The sequence below is a fragment of the Tenrec ecaudatus genome, chromosome 5 (assembly GCF_050624435.1).
Source record: "Tenrec ecaudatus isolate mTenEca1 chromosome 5, mTenEca1.hap1, whole genome shotgun sequence".
NCBI lineage: Eukaryota > Metazoa > Chordata > Mammalia > Afrosoricida > Tenrecidae > Tenrec > Tenrec ecaudatus.
In genome coordinates this window covers 12148912-12161664 of record NC_134534.1, presented here as the reverse complement: position 1 = coordinate 12161664, position 12753 = coordinate 12148912, and the positions used below count along the sequence as shown (strand labels likewise).

Here is a 12753-nt window from a genome sequence, read left to right as displayed (position 1 = left end):
GGCCATTGGAAATACTGTGGTCAGGCGGAGCGTAGTCCTAAAAGCAAAGACACTTGCTATTTTAGGTGGCATTTATAGCTTCATCGAAGAGAGGCATGTGCTTTTTGGTAAACCTTTGGGGCAAGTAGAGGGAGCTGAAGACCCCACAAGGAGCCCTAAGACCCAGGCTGGAGCCACTGCTGTAACTGTCCGTCTCACGGTCAGAGCTCAGGGCTTCCATAGCAGGTGGTGTCCCCCACCCCCAGCCCGCCGGCTTTGACCCTGAATCTCCATGCCCTCTCTGTTCTTCAGCACTGCTCTCTTGATGAGTGCTTGCTGCGAGCCTGCCCTGGGTGTGAGGGTGCCGATGTGGACAGCGTGCACAGCCACTCGTGTGTCAGATGCCTTGTTGAGGGCAGGACGCGCTTGACCACGGGCAGACCCAGAGATGAATCATCTAATTTCTGGCACGGTTAAATGCTTAGGGGGAGGGACTGAGAGCCGGACTGTAGGCAGAGCAGCCAGGCAGATCTTGGGCAGGAACCTGCCATCTCCGCCCCTGCAAGTCTCCTGCCAGGCCCTCAGGGCACAGCAGGGCACTCTGTGCTGCTGTGCCCCTTTGCACTGGCTGTGTGTGAAGAGTGAAGGGAGCGGCAGGTGGGCAGGAGTGAAGTGACCCACTCGTCAGGGTGCCTGGCTCAGTGCTCTTTACCCCTCCTGGCTAGCCACCAGCCGCCATCCATCTCCTTTCTGTTTTTGTTCCCAGTGGCCGCTGCCCGTTGGTGTGTGAAAGTGTAACCAGATGGCAGAGGGCTCACTTGGGTTGCTGTTCACCTACCTGCTCAGGTACTGGCTGAACCTCTGCCACCTTCCTCCTCCTCCTCTCCCATCAGCCACCTCTTGCTTTCCCTTGATGAGCAATTCACAGGCCAGTCCTTGTCGGCTGGATCAGAGGTTCACCTGGTGGTCAGCTCACTTTCTGTCCATTCCCTCTTCTTCTCTAAACCCTTCTGTCCCGCCCCTCAGTCCTCACCCGAAGGCCCAGAGGTCTTGGCTCACAGTAGGGCCCCATCGTAGGGTTTTGGGAAACTCTTGTGGTCCAAGAGATGGGCAGCAGCCCTGGGGATGGGTCCTGTGGGCTGTCGGGGACTGGAGGAAGCTTTGGAAAAGATCTGACCTGCCTTGTAATCCACTGGTGCTGGCAGCTGCAGTGTCAGGAGCCTGACAGCGACCACAGTGGAAGCAGGCAGATCTCAGTTGTCATCTGGGAGAGAGGACGGGATGGTAGGGCATCGCATTCCTGGTGCAGGGAGAGAGGATGGGATGGGTGGGCACCACTGTCCTGGTGCAGGGAGAGAGGATGGGATGGGGGGCACCACTGTCCTGGTGCAGGGAGAGAGCACAGTGGCAAGAAGTTGCTCAGCCATCAAGATGAGAAAGGGGGTGAGAGCGAAGTGATCCCATTGGGAATGTATCTGGCAGGCAGATCCTGCAGGTGGGTGGACTATGCATGTCAGGAGGAGGACACTACCAAGCTCTGGAAGTGGAACGGCTGGAGAGAAGCACCCCCACTGGGCGAGAGGACTGCTTTGCTCTTTGTTACTTTTCTGGTGGGTGGGGATGGCAGGTTGGGGTCTTTGGGTCCAGAGACTCCACAGCCGTCCTTGTGGAGAGGTGGGGAAGTAGTGGGCAGAGGAGTGTGGTGTGCAGGGACCTGTGCATTTGATGTTGCTCGAGCCTTGAGATGGGGCGGGACCAGGAAGAAAGGGGGAGTGGAGAAGCTATGCGTGTGTGTCTTATGTAGTATGTGCAAGATTTGTGGTGGATTATATGTGGGTGGTATGTGTATAGTCTGTGCATATATGTGTATGTTTGGTTTGTGTAGTGTGGGGGCTGGTTTGTAGAATGCATATAGTGTTTGTATATGTGTCAAGGCTTATGTGGTATTTGTAAGTGGTATGTGGAATGCATCTAGTGTGTGGTGTGTGAGTGGTGTGTGGTATGCAGGTAGTATATGTATGTATAGTGTGTGGGTAGTGTGTAAGTGGTATGTAGACTGTAGATAGTGTGTGTGTTGGTGCGTGTGAGTGGTATGTGGTATGCAAGTAGTATATGTATGTATGGTGTGTGGTGTGTAGACTGTAGATAATGTGTGTGTTTGTGTGTGTGAGTGGTATGTAGAATGTAGATAATATATGTGGAGTAGATATGTGCCTCTGCATGCATGTGTCTGGCCTGTATGGTATGTGTGTGCATGTGTAGCTTGTGTGGTATATGGGGCGGTATGTATGTCCTGTATGTGGTTTGTGCATGTGGATAGGCACACGACCTCATGACTGGACCCTGCCTGTCTGCTAGATCGGAGTCATCTGGCTGTTTTTTTCCTGCTTATTGGGAAGTGACCCTGGAAGTGTGGCAGGGCTCGGGGTGGCAGTGGGGTTTCAGCCAATGCTGCTTCTCATCAGTTAGAAACTCATCACTTGGCATCCTCCTTCCAGTCCATTTTCAGTTCCTCTGGCCTCCAGTTCCTTGAAGCCACTCAGCATCTCTTGGTACTTGCTCTGTCCCCACCCTCTGTGTCCCTGTGTAGATGTCCAGGTGGGTTGCCAGGGACAGTTGATTTTTTTGGAAAGTCTTATTTCTCTAAGACACCCTGGGTTACTTACTGGACTGCCTAGGGCGAGAGTGGGTTACTTACTGGACTGCCTAGGGCAAGGTCAGCAGTTTGAACCCACCAGCTGTTTCCCAGGACCAAGTGGTAGCCACCTGCTTCTGAAAAGGTCCGTGCACTCATAAACCTGACTCTGCACTGCGGGTCATGGTGAGCTGGCACTCCGCATTGCAGAGTGAAGGTTTGGGGGTTTTATTCCTCTGGCTGTGAAAACCACAAGGGGCAAGAAAAATAGGGACAAGGGTGTTCGGATGACCAAGCTGGGCTCATGACGGTGACTGTGTCACAGTGGCTGGGCACATCTCTTCACCTGGAGGTGGGGACCTTGCTCTGGACCCAGAGTCCTCAGAGTCTGGCTCTGGCCAGCTGTCAGAGGCCCACCAGCTCCCCGAGGTTGCGGGAAAGAGAAGGGGCAGCCCGGCAGCCCTGTGTGAGGAGGGCGGAGTTCCGCTTCTGCGGTGAGACTGTGGTCAGTGTCTCTCATCCCTCTGGGCAGCAGGGTTGCCTCTAGGAAGGGCTTATAGGGGCTGTGAAGGCTCTAGCTGAGCCAGTTGGAGGGAAAAGCTCTACAGAGACAGGCCTGCCACCCTGGACATCTAACTAGCTCTCTTTATGATGCAGTGACGTTTCTTGAAGTTTAGACATGGGCCACTGTCCCCCAAGTATTCCCAACCTTGAGTGGTGAAACCTGTTGCCAGGAGGAGCCCACGGGCCTTCAGCAGTGTTCTGGGAGCACTCGCAGCCTGGGGGCCAGGGGCCCGGGAGCACTGGGGCTTGGTTTGGTTTGGTTTTTCTTGAGCTCAGTGTAGTATTGTCAAGAGACTGGGGACCACAGCCAGACTGGCAAGCCGGGTCGCCGGATAGCGGCCTCGGAATGGGGACTGCCATCCTCAGAAGTAGATGTGCCCATCTGAGATGGCGGGCTGACTAGCTGGTCACTGCGACATGGTCCCCCGTCCAGCCGCCTGCCCTGTCTCTGACCCTGAGGACACATGGCCTTCGGAGAGGGAGGGATGCAGATGGGGCTTGCCTCGTGTCGAGGCTCTTCAATTCTCTGTGTTTCGAAGACTCTGAAACAAGGTTTCCCCTCGTTCACTCTTCGATGGAGGGTGGCGACCTGCGTGTGGAGCAAGCCCGTCCACATCATTTCACAACCGCAGGCGGTCACTGCGTGTCCCTGGCTCATTTCACAGGGTTCGGAGTTTTATTTTACTTTTTCTAATGAAGGTCATGATTAATGGTGTGAACCAGAAACACAGAATACAAAAACTCTAAAGCTCCATTCACAGTGCTCCGTCCCCAGGACACTGTGTGACAGTGCACCCCGTCCTGGCGGAAGTTGTCGGCCGACTCGGGCATGTGGGGAGCGTGGTGTCCTCGGCACATGTGGCTGTGAGGCTGTGAGGCCCTGCGCTTGGGAGCTCTCTTGTGAGCAACCATGGCAAGTGGCGTGCTGGAACTTTCCATCTGAGGCCAGAGTCCACACAGAGCAGCACCACCGTCCGGGAGGGGCCGGAGATGAGGCCACCGACAAGGACAGAGGGTGCAGAGTTGCTGGTTCCCACCACATCTCCACTCCACTCTCTTACGGGCCTCCAGACCGTGTTCCAGGAAAGCAGTGCCCCACGGGGAAGAGCAGGGCTGGACACCGGTCTGGAGACCGAGAGGCAGTTTTCCCACTTGGCTGGGTTTCCATTGGTCTCAGGACCAAGAAGGCTGATCCAGGGCTCAGATTCTGTCATCGGATGTATAGGCCTCCTGTCCACCCACGCCGTCGAGTTGATCTGACTCCACAACACTGCAGGACAGAGTAGAGCCGCTCTTTTGAGGTTCCAAGACTGTAAGACACTCTGGGAGCAAAGAGCCCTCGCTTTCTCCCAGGTGGGCCTCAACCTTTCAGTTAATGCTCTGACCGCTAGCCGCTGTCCCATGGGGCCCTGATGGACACAGCAGTGGGACCAGGATACCCACATGACTATCATGAGCCAGTTGCTTGATGGTGGGGTCAGGGGTCAGCCCCAGTGTCTTTGAGATGGATAACCGCTTTTCAGAATCCATGCTTTTCCACCCAATAGCAGTATGTTGAAGATGGAGTGTGTGTGTGTATAGTGTGTGTATATGTGTATGGTGTATATGGTATATATGCGTGGTGTGGTGCGTGTACATGGTGGATGTGTGTGCGCGTGTGTGTGGTGTGTGTATAGTATGTATATTGTGTATATGGTATATATGTGTGGTGTGGTGCGCGTGCATGGTGGATGTGTGTGTGTGTGTGTGGTGTGTATAGTATGTGTATGTGTGTATGGTGTATATGTATGGTATGCGTGCATGGTGGATGTGTGTGCGTGTGTGTGGTATGTGTATAGTATGTGTATGTGTGTATGGTATGTATGGTATATATGTGTGGTATGGTGCGTGTGCATGGTGGATGTGTGTGTGTGTGCGTGTGTGTGGTGTGTGTATAGTATGTGTATGTGTGTATGGTGTATATGTGTGGTGTGGTGTGCGTGCATGGTGGATGTATGTGCATGTGTGTGGTGTGTGCATAGTATGTGTATGTGTGTATGGTGTATATGTGTGGTGTGGTGCGCGTGCATGGTGGATGTGTGTAAAGGAGAGTGAGCATATACCCCTCAGCCTTCTTAACCGCCTGCCACTCCCCTCCCCCAGCTGTCTCCTATCATTGGACATTTTGCTTCTGGCTCAGTTTGCATTTAATTTCCTTCATCCTCTGATACTAAGCTGCAGAGCCTTGGAACACTGTCCACTCCCCTCTGTGTCTTGCATTCCTACGTTCATCGAACTCTGTCCGGACAGAGGCAAGAGGTCCAACGTGGACACTGCCTCCGGGACTTGTGTCCAGCATGGGCGTGGGGGGGGGGCGGGTGAGGGCGGGATTCCTGACCTTTCGGGGGAGCTCTTTCTGGGCATTTGGAGCAGGTGGGGAGTCGCTGGGGCAGGCACTCCTCTGGTAAAGAGGGAGCCAGCTTGTGGCCACTATGGCTGCAAGCCACCTTCCTGGCTCCTTCCTGGACGTTCAAACCCACCAGAGAAGAAGGTGAGGCTGTCTCCTCCCCCGAGGGGTGCACAGCCTTGGAAAGCCTAGTTTAAAGTTCTGCTCTGTCCTCTGGGACAGATGGACGCTGACGAGTAACCACCAATCCATTCCCTGAGTCTCGGGTCTGCCTGGTAGAATGAGAAGAAGATTGCTGTCTCGGTAGAGATCCCAAACTCAAAGCCAAACTCACTGCATTGAGTTGATGCCGACTCACAGCAACCCCCTGGGTCAGGACCTTGGCCCTGGAAGGCAGCGTCTGTAACTCTGTAGAAAGCTCCCTGTTGCATGTGGAAATATCTGCTCCTCATTCCATTAGGAGCAGAAAGACATCCATAACATGCTACATTAATAAAGGAGTTCTCAGGGCTACCAACCTTACAGTAGAGGTTGAGTAGTAGTATATTTCTCTTACACAAGAAAAAAAAGAACGCTCCCTGGAGTGTCTTAGAGCTCCCATTGAAGAGGCCACCTCTATAATTGGACACGCCCCACGGCCCGTCTCTCTCTCATTTTCCTTTCTTCATTCAGCTCCACAGCACGAGGCACCTGCTGGGAGTTTGCTCACTGTCTGCCGACTCCCTGGCCCCTCACAGAGCTTGGGAATTTCAGTTCATCTCCGGAACCTCTGGGAGCCATTCTGTCCCTGTGTCCTACAGGATCACTGAGCCCGCACTGACTGAGGGCAGTGCGTTTGTTCCCCCCCCCCCCCAAAGCCAGGGACCATTTGGGGGTCTAGTAAATAACTGCTGAACAGATGAGTCTCTGCTTTTGAGATGGGCTCCAGACCCAGACACACACACACACACACATACACACACACACAAGGTGGCCCAGTGAGAAGGTGACTCATCTGGTCCCAGGGTCCATGGTCCAGGCGAAGTCACTACTGCTGGTATAAAGTCAAAACCCAAACCACAAACCCGCCAGCACAATGCCCGCAGCAACCGCCCTATACCCCACACGAATGTCCCCCACTCCCCAGGTTACATGTACCTGGAATTTACAGAGGGGCATATTTCAAAATCCCAGCGGCATCAGTGGGCACCCGAAAGGGTTAGCCGGGTTCTGCCCAGGGCCGTGGGCAGTGGCCGCTGGGTCAATGCGAGTTTATGTCCCTTCCCAGAAGGTTCACAGTCGGTGAGGGAACCAGCGTTTCTGTGTCTGAAGTCAGTGGGAAGCCGCCAGTGCACCCCGTACATCTGGGCTTCACCTTTCACTTGCAGTTTTGCCGTTTCTCAAGCCCCCAGGGCACTGTGGGGATGTGGCGTCCTCACCCCCACCCCGGCCTCCTCCGTCCGGCAGGTCTTTCTGTTCCCATTTTCTCGATGAGGAAGCAGAAATTCAGAGTTCTCAGCCACCAAGAGCCTTCGAATTCCACAGCCCTTACTCCGCTAGGCGCAGAATTTGCAGGCGTTTATTGAGCATTTATTGTGTTTCTTGTTTTCATCTTACGGTTTTCAAAATCAACTTGTCCAGACAAGGTGGTAGGGGCTGCTAAGAGAGGAGCTCCGGGGGGTGGGGATGGGGTCCCTTCAGTGCTGGATTCTGATCCGCACTTGGCCTCTGGTCTGCCGAGCCCCAGTTTCCTATGTAAGATAGAATGGGCGTCCTCGCCTCGAGGTGCACCTTTGAGACATGAAACCCAGAAGCCCATGCAGGCCTCTGGTTGGTGGGCAGTCGGCCGCCCCTGGTGGGGGGGGGGGCTGGTGGACTGAGTGTCATGGTTCTGGTTCTTGTTATGGCTGTTGTGGCAAGTGGTGGCTCACGGGTCCTGGTGGTGCAAACAGTTGAGACCCTCGTCCAGTATCAGAGAGAGTGGAGGTACAAGTCTATGCAGAGCACTGCAGAAGAAAGGTCTGAGAAGCCAGCCCTGGAAAAACCTGGGGAGCGCCCTTCTACCTACCCTAGCACCCGTGGGGTGACTGGACCAGCACCAGTCTGGCCACCGCAGGCTGGCTCCGTGGTAGGATTCTCGCCTTCTGTGCAGGAGACCCAGGTTCAAGTCCTGCACGAGGCTCCTCAAAAGCAGCCACTCCCCATCTGCGGGGGAAAGCATGCATGCCCTCTGATGCTGGACAGGCTTCAGCAGGGTTTCCAGACTGAGACGAAGGAGAAACACCTGGCAATCTCCTCATGGAAAGCTAGCCAACCAAAGCCGTGTGGATCTCAGCCGTTCCAGTCCCAAAGCCTGGGCCATGACTGAGCTTTGCCCCCTTGTGTGCGAGGTCACAAAGCAGAGGCTGAGGAGTTGGGGACAGCTGGCAGCCAGCTGCACACTGCCCTCTGGCTTTGGTGCTGTCGTAAAGAGTCCTTCTTTGTCGGCCCCGCCGCCCTGTCCCTTCTGAGGCGGTGGAGGAAGCCTTATTCGTCCCAGCTTCCCATTTCTTCCAACAGCCGTGCATGACATGCATGCCTTGTGTGGGAAATGAGTGGGCGGTCCAGTGGTTTGGGGCCATGGTTCTGGAAGCTTTGTCCCCTCCTGTCAGATTCAGGGCTCGGACAACGGTAGGGTGGTGCCATTGTTCCCAGATAACATTGCCTCGCTCAATGTCTCCACTGGACAGCTCTCGACACATGCCGTATCACCGAGCCCCACACAGACCTTCGTTACTGCTCGCCGGCTCTCCCTACCCACCCACGGAAACTGGAATGCTCTGCGGGGTCTCTCTCCTGGAGCTGACTGGGTAAGGCCACTGGCTTCCCTCCCCTGAACTTCCCATCATCCTCCAGGGAGAACAGAGAAAGCATGTAAGAAACTAGCTCACTCCTTTGTCGTGCTCCCCACATTTCCTCCCTGTGCCTCACTCACAGCTTGTCAGGTGGGCCAGACCGTCGTTATTCCTCTTCGACAGTTGATAGGACAAAAGCTCAAGAAGCGTGGGGCCTGCAGGTCCTCTGGCTGCAGGTCCTCTAGCTGGTTGGTGAGAGAGCCGGGACCAGATCTTCCTTTGCTCAGCCCAGCTCTTTCCCGCCTCCGCTCCCCATGTCACCGTCTTTGTGGGTGCTCAGACTTCCTCCTCCTTCCAGTGAAGAGGGGTGTGATGGCTTGGTGTAGCTTCCAAGGCACCCCATCCGGTGGCAAGGTCATGAGCATCGTAATTCGCTCCTAGGTGTCAAAGACTAAGGAAGACTGAAGAAGAATCCATGCATTTGAACATGGTGCTGGTAGAGATGATTGAAGGCACCACGGACTGCCCAAGAACAAACACTTGTGGCTTGGGAGAAGTATGGCCAGAGTGCTCCTCAGGGGCAAGGATGGCCAGACTTTGTCTTACTTACTTTGAACATGTTGACAGCAGACAAGTTCAGTCCCTGGGGAAGGACCCCGTGCTTGGAAAAGTGGAGGGACAGCAAAAAGGAGAGAGCCCCTGAAGGAGCTAGACTGACATAGTGGCTGCAACACTGGGCTTAGGCACAGGAACACTTGTGAGGGTGGCCCAGGACCGGGCAGTGCTTTGGTCTGTTGTGGAGCAGAACCAACTGATGCCACCTAAGAACAGCAACAGGCTCTAGAGGCATAGTGGTAACATGTTGGGCTGCTAACTGCAAAGTCAGCAGTTCAAAACCACCAGCTGCTCCTTGAGGGAACAACGTAGCTCTCTACTCTGTTACATTGTTACAGTCTCAGGAATCCATGGGGTCAGTTTCACCATTTCTTATAGTATCCCTGTGAGTCAGAATCAGCCGGATGGCAGTGAGTTTGGTTTGGTTTTTGGATGCAACAAAGACTGTTGAGAGTTGGAGTTGACTCGATGGCTGTGAGTTTGGTTTTTGTTTGTTTGCTTGTTTATGTGGCATGGTGACACAGGGGTTACCGTTGGACTGCGAGGTTGGTGGTTCAAACCTGCCATTTGCTCCAAAGGAGAAAGATGAGACCTTTTACTCTTGTAAGACTGACAGCCCTTATGGGACCCTGCACGGGCCATCATTGATGGCAGTGGGTTTGGCTTTGGTGGTATGTGGCATGGTAACCAGGTCAGTGGTTCGAACCCATCTGTGGCTGTGGAAGAAAGCTGTGGTGGTGTGCTTCTGTAAAGATGGCAGTCAGGAATACCTTCTGCTATGCAGCAGGGTTGCCATGGGTCGGAGCGGCTGGACAAGTGCTGGGTCCGAAGAGGCTCTGTCACGTGTTCTGGGAACTGTGGCAATGAGCTGAGCCGGCGTGGATGTTAGAGTACAGGAGGGGCCTTGGGCGCATGTCTGAGGCATTTGCTAACACCAACAACCACTACAAGCACCGGACTCACTTCTGGTCTTGCTTCTCCCTGATGAGCTGTCTCAGGCGAGGAGGCCTGGTGGCATAGTGGTTATGCACTGCGCTGCAGTCCGCAAGCTCGGCAGTTCTAAACCATCAGCCGCTCTGTGGGAGTAAGAGGAGGCTCTCTACTCCCGTGAAGAGTTACAGTTCATAGGGTCACTGTGAGTCGGTATTGACTGGAAGGTAGTAGATTTGGTTTTAATGAGGATGTCAGTGGAAGGGCCCTTTGAAGGAAGAAGAAGGGAAAGTGCTTATTATGCAGAGAGAGATGGACAGAGTGGGCCCTATTGTTCCCAGGTCTGGCCCTGCCCAGGGACAACCCCAGCTACCTGCAGCCATCCTGGGTTGTCCGAGTCAGTAATAAAGGACTGGCCTCCCTGGCAGGATGGGTTGTTGGGTTGTTCTGTGGTCAGCCACCTTCAGAAGCTTGGTAGAGTTCCTTATCAGTTCATACTGTCACGCAGGCAGGGAGGACAGCTCTTCTAGAAGGGCCAGCCCTGTGTTTTCACCATCCAGGAAGTGCGAGGGTCAGCTTGGTTGTGTGGGCATCAACCACCTTCTCTCCTGACACAGCCCCTCCTGCAGTCCGCCTGGCAGAAGCAGGACATTTTGAGATCAGTGCCTCGTGGAGCTGCAGAGAAAGGCAGGGTGGTGGTGGTGGTGGTGGTGTGTGTGCTGTGAATGAGGAAGGAAGCAGGCAACTTCAGAAGAGGTGGCAGAGAGCCAGGCCTCTGTGCTGGCCATTGGCAGGGCTGCCAGGGGCCTGGCTGGCTGCTGGCAAGTGTACCTGGGCCTTGCAGGTCTGCCGGAGTGGGCACATCCACAGAATGGTTGCAGCCCAAGATTCCTGGTGGTCTGGCTTCTACCTGGCTCTGTGGGAGGCTCTGCAGAGTGGGGGACCAGGAGGGAGTGAGGGCAGAGCGCGGGTTCTTCCACCTCACCCCTGCTCTGTCCTGACTCATCCAGGGAGCATCTGCAAGGAGAGCTTTGAATAGGAGCCAGGCACCCACTCGCTGCCTGGTCTTAGAAACGGAAACCCTCAGCAGGTTAGGTCCATGTATTTGTTTTCTCTGGTTGCTGTGACAACAGCCCAAGCTCCAGAGCTCTACACAGATTGCCTATTATCTTAACAGCTGCATTGGATAGAAGGCTGACCTGGGTCTCACTGGGGCCCAGTTCCTTTCTGGAGGTACTAGCAGAGAATCTGCTTCCTTGCTATTCCCAGCTTCTAGAGCCTGAATAGCATGGTGCTTACGAATTGGGCTGTTAACCACAAGCTCAGCAGTTCTAAACTACCAGCCATTCTGCAAAGAAAGATGAGACTTTCTACTCCCATAGAGAATTATAGCCTCAGAAACCCACGAGGGTAGTTCTACCCCATCCTGGGGCCACTGTGAGTCGGACCATGCGTGAGAGGTAGCCCGCATCCCTTGGCTCACGGCCTCCTTCCTCCTGGCACTATAGTTGTTCTTTATGCCTTGGTCACCTCTTCTTCTGATTCTGTCTCTTGCCCCCCACCCCTCCATTTTGAAGGACACTGCTGATCACATCGGGACCACTGAAATCATCCAGAATAATCTCCCTGAAGGAAAGCCGGCTAATGAGTCACCTCCATCCCCCCTGCAACCTGAATCCCCTTTGCCATGGGACGTGTGCTCATTCATAAGTCCTGAGGGTTAAGAGGCGACCCTGTTTGGGACTCTTATTCTCCCCAAGGGGCCCTGGTGTTGTGGTGATTAAACAGGGGCCTGCTAACCGAAAGTTTGGCAGTTCGAACCTGCCAGCCGCTCAGTGGGAGAAAGATGGGGTAGTCCATTTCTGTAAAGATCACAACCTTGGGACAAAGCTGGTCTGCCCACAAGGGTCACTGAGTCGAGATCGACTCCACCCACTACAATGGGCATGGTACCAGCCAGACATTCAGATGGACACTTATGTGTTTACATCGGGGAAAAAAGTGCTCATCTGAGGCACCGCTGCGGGGCTCGAATGTCTCCCCGCTCACCTCCCACCCCTACCCCCACCCCGCAGCTGAGTGCATTAACTCAGGGACTCCGTACCCTACTCCCACACTGGGATCAGTATCGGCATTGGTAGGCTCAGGCCTGAGACGAACAGGAGATGGAATCTTGTCTGCCATCCACCCTGGCTCCTCCCCCCAGGAGACGCCTCTCATCCTTTGTCCCTAGATGGACAGGAGGCACCGGGCTGGCTTACGAGACAGCCAGGGGCTGATGTCAGTGTCCCATTGGCGGGAGCAGATGAGGGGTCCTAAGGGATGATGATAATTCACCTGATGAACGATTGAGAGAGGAGTCTCTCCATTGTTCTTGGTGTCACCCTGTGTGTGCAGCCAGCCCAGCACAGACAGGGGGCAGGCCTAGCAATCCATAGGGCGAGCCAGGCCGGCCAGCCATCCTGTGTGTCCGTGTGCTCAGCAGGTTCCACTCTAGGATTTTCCAGCTCCGGGCCCCACCGATCTCCCCTGGCTCAGCAGATTGCAGGAAGAAGAGAGAAACATCCTGGCCTCTTGGATACTCATCAGAAGGAAGCAGCTGGCTTGGATGGGCCAAGGAAACGGACCATCTGGCCAGCTTGAAGTAGTTGAGGAGTGACTGGGCGGTTGTCAGAGACGCTCTGACTTGGTGAGGCATTCTCCTGCTCTCAGCTTTAGATTGTAACCCACGTGCAGGCAGGCGGTGCTGGGGGAGGAGAGCATGGGCTCTGAGGTCCAGCCCAGGGCTGCACGTATGTGCAGCGAGCTCTCAGCACCTGCTCCGTCTCACT

The 12753-nt window shown here is 54.7% G+C and overlaps 1 long non-coding RNA gene and 1 other non-coding gene across 15 annotated transcripts in view; both read left to right on the top strand.

Annotated features, from left to right (window-relative positions):
- LOC142447906 (uncharacterized) overlaps nt 1-12753 on the top strand; it is a 167397-nt gene that overhangs the window by 144356 nt on the left and 10288 nt on the right. For 11 of the 14 annotated variants that reach the window (XR_012784463.1, XR_012784479.1, XR_012784473.1 and 8 more), the window contains one exon: nt 8273-8392. The exons of 1 other annotated variant lie outside the window; for it this stretch is intronic. This is a non-coding gene — a long non-coding RNA (uncharacterized LOC142447906). Of the gene's footprint in view, nt 1-745; nt 826-8272; nt 8393-11499; nt 12612-12753 lie in introns of all 14 variants that reach the window. 2 more of the 14 variants (XR_012784466.1, XR_012784464.1) reach the window with 2 other exon arrangements.
- Nucleotides 5990-6124, top strand: LOC142449741 (small nucleolar RNA U109). Its single transcript, XR_012784855.1, has one exon. It is a non-coding gene; the product is annotated as a small nucleolar RNA U109 (small nucleolar RNA).